Source organism: Mus pahari, chromosome 7, assembly GCF_900095145.1.
Source record: "Mus pahari chromosome 7, PAHARI_EIJ_v1.1, whole genome shotgun sequence".
NCBI lineage: Eukaryota > Metazoa > Chordata > Mammalia > Rodentia > Muridae > Mus > Mus pahari.
This window is the reverse complement of record NC_034596.1, coordinates 72,119,690-72,127,864: the sequence shown is the minus strand read 5'-3', so window position 1 is coordinate 72,127,864 and position 8,175 is coordinate 72,119,690.

The following is an 8,175-nucleotide window of genomic DNA, read 5'->3' as shown; positions in this document are numbered from 1 at the left end:
CAAATCATATATATTAATATTGCTTAATAATGCTAATTCATAAAAGGTACAGCTTGGGTTCTGCTACAGGTCAAGTTCTCAGGGTTTTTCTTTTTCTTTTCTTTAAGAGGGAGGCCAGTCCCAAGATGGAGTAGGTTTGGTTTCTCAAGCCTAGAAATTCCCGTACTTGCCTTCAGGTTTATGGGTCTGGGATGCTAAGGATGGTTTGCTTCTGGAGTGTCCAACAGTATGTGTTGGCTGGCCCCCTTTGAATATGTCACCCAAGATAGGTTGACAAAGCCGGGCCTTCTTAGTAGATACTTGGTAGCCAAGTTGACTCAACTCCTGTAGCAGGTCAGGGGTCTCCAGCGAATCCTGGACAATCCCCCAAATGTAAGGGTCCATGGTTCCCAAAAGAGTGAAACCCTGGACTCAAGTAGTATGGAAACACCAAGAGTGTTTTATGCTGCAGAAGTCCAGCAGGGTGGGGTCTCCCATTACCAAGGCAAAGAGACCACCAAGTGAGCTTGCAGGTTTGATTTAAAGCACATTAGGGGAATCCCAGGTGGGCTTTGTCTTACTCTATCTCTGGTGGCTGGAAACTGTTGCTGAGGAATCCTGGGTAGGTTGTTTGTTTGTTTGTTTGTTTGTTTCTAGTAACTGACTTGCCAAGGCTTGCCTGGACTTGCCCAGCTCTTAGGCCTAGTCTCTTAAACCGCCAATGTGAAGTCTGTCATGAAGCCTCGCCTTCTCAGTGGGTGGTTGAACGTATAATGAAATCCATTATTATTTATAATTAATATGTGCTAATACGAACATTTAACAGTTAACAATACAGATTTTCCGAGATCCTAGCCTGACCACTGAATGAGACTCTTTGGAGTGGAGACCACACCCCTATAGGGTGGAAACCACATCCTGGAAGGTTTACGGTCCTGTAAACAATTCTGCTGTATTGGTGTTGACAGAATTGCTTACTGTCAGTCAGAGCCCTGGTCCCCTTCTAGAGGCAAGGAGGGCTTCTGCAAGGGTCCACTACAGTCCACTTCATCCATTATGTCTAGGCCTGGCCCTTAAAACCAGTCTACTCAATCTGCTACCAGCTAGAGGCTGATGCCTAGGGCAGCCCTCTCTGCAAAGGAGCAGCAAGCCTAGAAATTAAAACTCTCAACTAACAAAGAAATCTCCCAGTCGTCTACTCCACTGGATGAAAGCAGCTTCTTTAGAGATTCCAAATTAGTTTCTTGACAAATAAACAGTAAACATTCCAATATTCCAATATTCTGATTTTTGATTTTTTTTTTTTTTGAGCATTTTATCTCCAAGTCCTTCACGAAGTCTTTCTGGCGTGTGCTGACCACAGCGGTGCCTCTCTCCCCTCTTCTGTCGACAGAGCCCTTCCTCCTTAAGAATCTTATTCTGGATATACAAATAGGTCGGTAGAAAACACAGTCTGCAATCTGGATATGTGTGAGATGTCTCTCCTTGATTTTTTTGCTGCAATGTGGGGTCTTAATACAGAACTGTCTTGCTTTTAAACGGAGACCCAGCTGGGAGCGTTTTGTTTGCTGCCACCCTGAGTGTCTTAATGGCCTTGTGGAGCAGAGCCCTCCCCCATCTTCCTGTTCATTGGACTTTTCTAGAGAAGGAAATAGACCTTTAAAATATGAGCCCCTCAGATTTATACAGTTTTGTACACCAGGAGGCTCTGAACTCTCAAGCCTCCTGACTTAGCCTTCCTCTTAGGAATGTTACCACTCAGCCTGGCTCCCAAACAAAGACGCTTAGCTGCACATTGCATCGTGTCCCCTCCAACCTAATTTTTTTTTCCAGAGTTTTACAATGTAACTCTAGCTGGCCTGGAGCTTGATAGGCTGGCTCTGAAACACAGAGATCCGCTTGCCTCTGCCTCCAGAGTGCTGGGACTAAAGGTATGTGCCACCACACCTGGCTCAAGCCTAAGTTACTATTATTAGTTGTTTTTGTTTGTTTGTTTTTGTTTTTCGAGACAGGGTTTCTCTGTGTAGTCCTGGCTGTCCTGGAACTCACTTTGTAGACCAGACTGGCCTGGAACTCAGAAATCTGCCTGCCTCTACCTCCCGAGTGCTGGGATTAAAGGCGTGCGCCACCACGCCTGGCTTTTTTTTTTTTTAAGTGAAAGAACAATTGTATTAAAGTTTAAAAAGAAAAAAAAAAAAACCCAGGGCAGGCAAGCTGTAAATTTCTTTTTTTAAAAAAATATTATTTATTTATTTATTATTATATGAGTACACTGTAGCTGTCTTCAGACAAACCAGAAGAGGGCACCAGGTCCCCATTACAGATGGCTGTGAGCCACCATGTGGATGCTGGGAATTGAACTCAGGACCTTTCAGAGGAGCAGTCTGTCAGTGCTCTTAACCGCTGAGCCATCTCTCCCGCCCAAGATGTAAATTTCAATAACTGCCCAGTGGAGGGGCCTGGAGGAACAAAGGAAAAAGGCCATACCAGCATGTGTCACATGACCCAGGAGGGACGCAGCAGAAAACAGTCCAGGAAGCTCAAAGCACCAGAAAAAAGCACACTCAGGCTCTGGCCAGCATGCAAAAGAAAGTAGCAGAAAAAAAGTAAAAAGGAAAAAACCTGCAACCTTCCTAACTCAGCAAAGTGCTGGGTGCAGCCGAGCCTCCTGGCTGCTTGGTTCGCAGGGGCTGCACCAGGGAGAGGAATTCTCGGAAGGGAGCGTGCAGCCTGGAACCGAATCTTGACCGTAAGTCTTTAAGATGACATGTATTTCCTGGTTGCTGGTCGCAAGTCATGTCTCATAAAGGGAGAGAGCTCATTTCTGAGACAATCCTCCACATGCAGGCTGCCTGATGGGAAGCAGCAAGACAGCACCGGGTTCTTATTTCCTGCTGTGAGAAATTGAGACGATTCCTAAAGCTCTGACTGCCCAGGAAATTATGTGTAGCGAGGCTCTTCCTGGTTTGCTACTTGTTAAGGGCTGAGTGGTAGGTAGAGCCCCCAAGCCGGGTGGGCATCTTAATTTAGGGCTCCAAGTCCTAAACCCAATTTCAACTAACAAAGAAGCCTTCTTCAAAAGAAATGGAAGTAAAAATGACTACACGGTGGTACAGCAACAAAAAATATCAGAAACCTTTAGAGCGTTCCTTACAAAAGGAAGAACTCCTTACTATATACCACGCAAGGAACTGAATCTTCTAGAAGGATTGATTTTCTGGAATCTAACAATACCTTGAAAGGTTTGAGAACACCAGTGTGGCCGGTTTTAATGTTGCTTGATGTGGACGTTCTATGTGTACACTTACACAGTTTATGCCATCTCTAGTTTATCTTGGCATCCAATTATTGGGCTTGATAAGAAGGAGCCCAGGTTTACTTTACCCCTGAGAGGCACTGGTCTTGCCTAGCTAAGCCTGTTTCCAGACTTGCAAATATAAGCTGCACTTAAATAAAGTCCTCTGGGGCTTGGGTTTAACTCAGAGGTTGGCTACTAGTTAGCTCTGCTCCCCAACACTGCCAAGCAAGATGAAAAACCATTGTAGGTGCTTTGTTTTAAGCTTGTTTGTGGTTTCTTTGTTTCTGATTTCTAGAGATACAGTCTTTTAAAAAGGGTAACTATGTCTGCCCATGGTGGAACACATCTTTAATCTCAGGTCTCAGAGGCAGAGGAAGGAACACCTCTGTGAGTTTGAGGCCAGCATCTCCCTACATAGAGTGCTCCAGGCCAGCCAAGGTTACACAGACTCCATCACAGGAAGAGGAAAAAGATAATTGGGGCAATCATCTTTCTTATTATATACCAATATGGCTGGTATATTTTCAGTAATATATTTTAAATCTGTGTATGTGTGTCCACCAGAGGAAAACTTTGCAGCTCCTACCACCTTTATGTGACTAGAAGGGCTAGAACTCAGGTTGTCAGACTTGAATGGCCAATGTCTTTATCCACTAAGCCATCTTTTTGTTTGTTTGTTTGTTTGTTTTTCGAGACAGGGTTTCTCTGTTTAGCTCTGGTTGTCCCGGAACTCACTTTGTAGACCAGGCTGGCCTCGAACTCAGAAATCTGCCTTCCTCTACCTCCCGAGTGCTGGGATTAAAGGCGTGCGCCACCACGCCCGGCTCCCACTAAGCCATCTTGCCAGCACCCTGGTTCACATCTTTATATGAAAAAGAGGTTAGGATTTAGACACATACAGAAGAAAGACTATCTGCAAAGGAAGATCCTGGCTACGAGGCAGGGACAGAGGCCTCAGAGGAAACCAACCTTGGAGACATCTCAGTGCAACTTCTCACCGTGGGGGATGAGGAAATCAACCTTGTGAAGGAAGAAGTGGGATGGAGAGCGAGGCTCCACGGGTTCTTGCAACTCCTCAGTCCTCATTGGCAGTATATAGCATCAGATTTAAGATGGCTCCCGGCACGCTGGTGAGACAGCGAAAAGGAACCAAGGCCAGGGCAGTGGCCCCTCCACCCCACCCCACTTTATCCCCTACCCCCTAACTTCACAGAAGTCCTCACAGGTGACAATACCACCACCACCACCCCATTCCTTCTGAGTCACCTCATCATGCAGGGCTTTCATTGGAGCACGGTGACAGTTTGGTGAGATACTTTTGGCCAAGGATTTAGGGCCTTGGGATTGGCTCAGACACTGCATATAAGCTTATGGGCCGGGCAATGAACTCAGATCTGCACCCTGATGCTGGTCTCCAGAGTCAGATTTCCCAGGACAGCACATGACTTTGTCACCTCTCACGGAGCAAGCATCCTGGCTCCTGTTCCCACACCTCGCCTCCTGAACTGTGGGAAAATAAAAGTCTATTCTTTAAGTCTAGGTCTGTGGCACTTTGTTTCAGTAGCCTTATGGGGACTTTTCTTTTTTTTCCAAAACAGGGTTTCTCTGTGTAGCCCTGGCTGTCCTGAAACTCACTCTGTAGACCAGGCTGGCCTTGAACTCACAGAGATCTGCCTGCCTCTGCCCCCCAGAAACATCATTTTGTATTAACACAAATCATGGTCACAATTGCTTCCTTTGCTTACCAGCTCCTCAGATGCCCACATTTCTAAGAATTTGTCTTCTGCCATTTCAGAGTCACATTACCTCATTACAGGATCAGACCTGTTTATTCCAATATAGGGAGTGTGAGGCAGGAAGATTGGGTCAGCCTAGGCTACTACATTATTATTTCTGGTCTAGCCTGAGCTACAATGTGGCACTCTGCCCTCCCCCTTTTCTCCTTTCCACCTGAAAAAAAAAAAAAAAAAAAACAGAGAGGAGAAAGAGGGCAGTACTGACACAATGCAGGGTTGGGGGTTGGGGGTATCTATTATATTCCTTCTAATTCTGAGCTAGGTGGGGGCCCTCCTACAAAGTGTACACATCACGCACTGTCACACAGGGTTGGATGATTAAGGATGAACATGAGAGAGACACTGAGAATGAAGCTAATGAAGAGCCTGTGGACCAGCTGTGCTGTCTCAGCAGAGGGTGGGCTGCCTACCGAGCATCTCTGCAGTTCTTCTGCCGTTGCTATGGCAGAACCTACAGAACCTTGGGAGCATGCTCAGTGTGGCTGGTGTGGGGTAAGGGTGAGCCGAGAGACTCATCTTCCTGGTAAAAGAATGAGTATCATTGAGTGACAGATTCTAGAAGGCTTGTGGGAGAGACTTTTAGCCACCTCTCTTCTGATGTCTCTCAGCTACACTGAAACGTCATCTTCAGTCCAAGCCGAATACAATTGGAGGAGATGTCAAAATGCTCCACTGTGTGCCTGGTTACAGCATGGTTGAAGTCTACTTTGTTGCCTCCACTGATCTATGTGATGTTTCCCCCTCTAGCATTGTCTCAACATCTCAGCACCTCCATCCCACGGTATTCACAGCTCTGGTCCAGAGGTGGGAATCTCGGGCTGTCAGGACTGCTCTGGGGCCCTGAGGGACTATACGCTCACCTTGTCATCCCCATACAAACTCACACCTGTGGGGCCCTCTGCACACCTATCGATGCCTGGTCTAGGGCAGCTCTAGTTTTGTCTGTTTTGAGAAAGGGTCTCACAATGCATCTCAAACTGATCTTGAACTTGAAATACTTCTGTCTCATCTTTTCCAGTAGCTAGGGTTATCCCACCATGCCCAGGAACACTCTCCTCCTCTTCCTCCTCCTCTTCATCCTCCTCCTCTTCCTCCTCCTCCTCCTCCTCTTCCTCCTCCTCCTCCTCCCCTTCCTCTTTCATCTCTTCCTCCTCTTCCATCTTCTCCCTCCTCCTCCTCTTTGTCTCCCTGTGTGTGTGTGTGTGTGTGTGTGTGTGCGCGCGCGGGCGCGGGCGCCTGTAGAGAACAGAAAAGAGTTTCAGATCCTCTGGAGCTGAAGTTGTAGGCAGCTGTGAGCCATCCAGTGTGGGTCCTGAGAACCTATTTCCGGGCCTCTGCCAGAGCAGACAGGAGGTCCTCTTAATCACCGAGTCCAGTCTCTTCAGCACTACCCACCACCCACATGTGTTTAAACAAACAGTGGAAGCTACTGAGTTTGAAATCAGGACTGTATGATGGAACAGACTTAATTTTTTAGTAACTCCCCCCTTTAAAAACAAAAACCAAAACACTTCACTTTCTCGTCTTACCTAGAAAAAGCACCTTTTTAAAAAGTAAAGTTCCCCTATGGGTTGAGAGATCTGCCTCGTCTTGCATGTCTCTCTTGCTTTCCCTGACAGAGCCACGGGTAAGCAGTACCATCCCAAAAGGAAAGACCAGGGAGAGTATTTACAGTGGCTCAATGGGAAAGCAGTTAGGGAACCTAATGTCTGGGCTGCTGGCAGCACATGCTCTGTGCTCTTTGCCCTGATGAGGGGGCTGGGGGTGGGGACCACAGCAAATCAGGCCTCAGTTCAGCAGAACTAGCACTAGTCTTCATCCGAGGGCCATTTTTATAGCCCAGGGAAGCAGAAAAAAAAAATCAATGGAGTGTTCTATAGCTGAGGATTTATTAAGTCAAGTACCATGCTAAACAAAGTCCTAGAACTTTCTACGTAGCACCTTATTTTTACAATCCTCTAAGAAGATTGTTACCCTAAATACCCTTATTTTGATGAGGAAAGTGAGAGGCAAGATTTCACAGCTGTTGAGCACAGTACCTGAGAGAACTCATGTGTCTCACCCAAGAGCCCCCATTGTGCCTTTGAAACCCAGCAAAAACCAAATGCAGAGAAATGCACCTGTGTGTGTGTGTGTCTGTGTGTGTGTGTCTGTGTGTGTGTGTATGTGTGTATGTATGTAGAAGTTAAGCTGCTGTGTGGGTGTTGTACTGAGAACTGAACCTCTGGAAGAGCAACCCTTGTTCCCAACCTCTGAGCAGTCTCACACCTGTGAACCTTAATGGCCAGTCTAGGATCTGTTCCTTAAATCAAAGTAGCGAACATGTTTAGGGTTTTCCCCTCTTTAATATACATTTAGGCACGTTGCTTGAAATGTAGCTCATTTCAAGACAATAAATAGGCTTATCATTTTCCTTGATCCATTTCTCCTACTGACAAATTCATTTTCCATCTAATATTTAGCCCGAACACACACACGCACATGCACACGCACACACCCACACAGTTGTTGCCTTTTAAAGACCCAATAGACTAGACTTGCTCTCCCCTAATACTAGTTCTCAAGAGCAGGCAATTTTCCGAACCCCAGAGAGGATTGATTTTCCTCTCTAGTGCTAACACATTTGGCAGCAGTAAACTGAGTCTCTAGAGAGAACAATTCATTCTTGGGTACCATTTGTATACAGAAATAAATATTTGGTAATCCGAGAACCCACCCTAGCAATTTAGACCCAAAGAAAACTTTACAGGAACTTCCTCCAAATAATTTTGCAACTTGGATTTCTTTTTTAATGATAAATTATCTGTCTGCTCTGAAGAACTGAACAATGACTGACTGGGTCAGCGGGTGTTTTCCCGGTTTAAGAGGTGGGAGGGCATGACATAAGTCATCGTTGTGGAGTGGCCAAATAGCAATGACCGTTAATTCAGCAACACACCGGAGTGTTAGTGAAGGGAAGGACGTTCCAATCCAGACCCTGATGAAAGCCTTCCAACTAGGGGTGAGCCCAGGTGAGGACCTGCCACTCATAAGCTGAGCCAGGCCGCTGAAGGGGCAACCTAGGTAGGGTGGAGTGATCAAGATTAGGCTTTGATTCGAGGA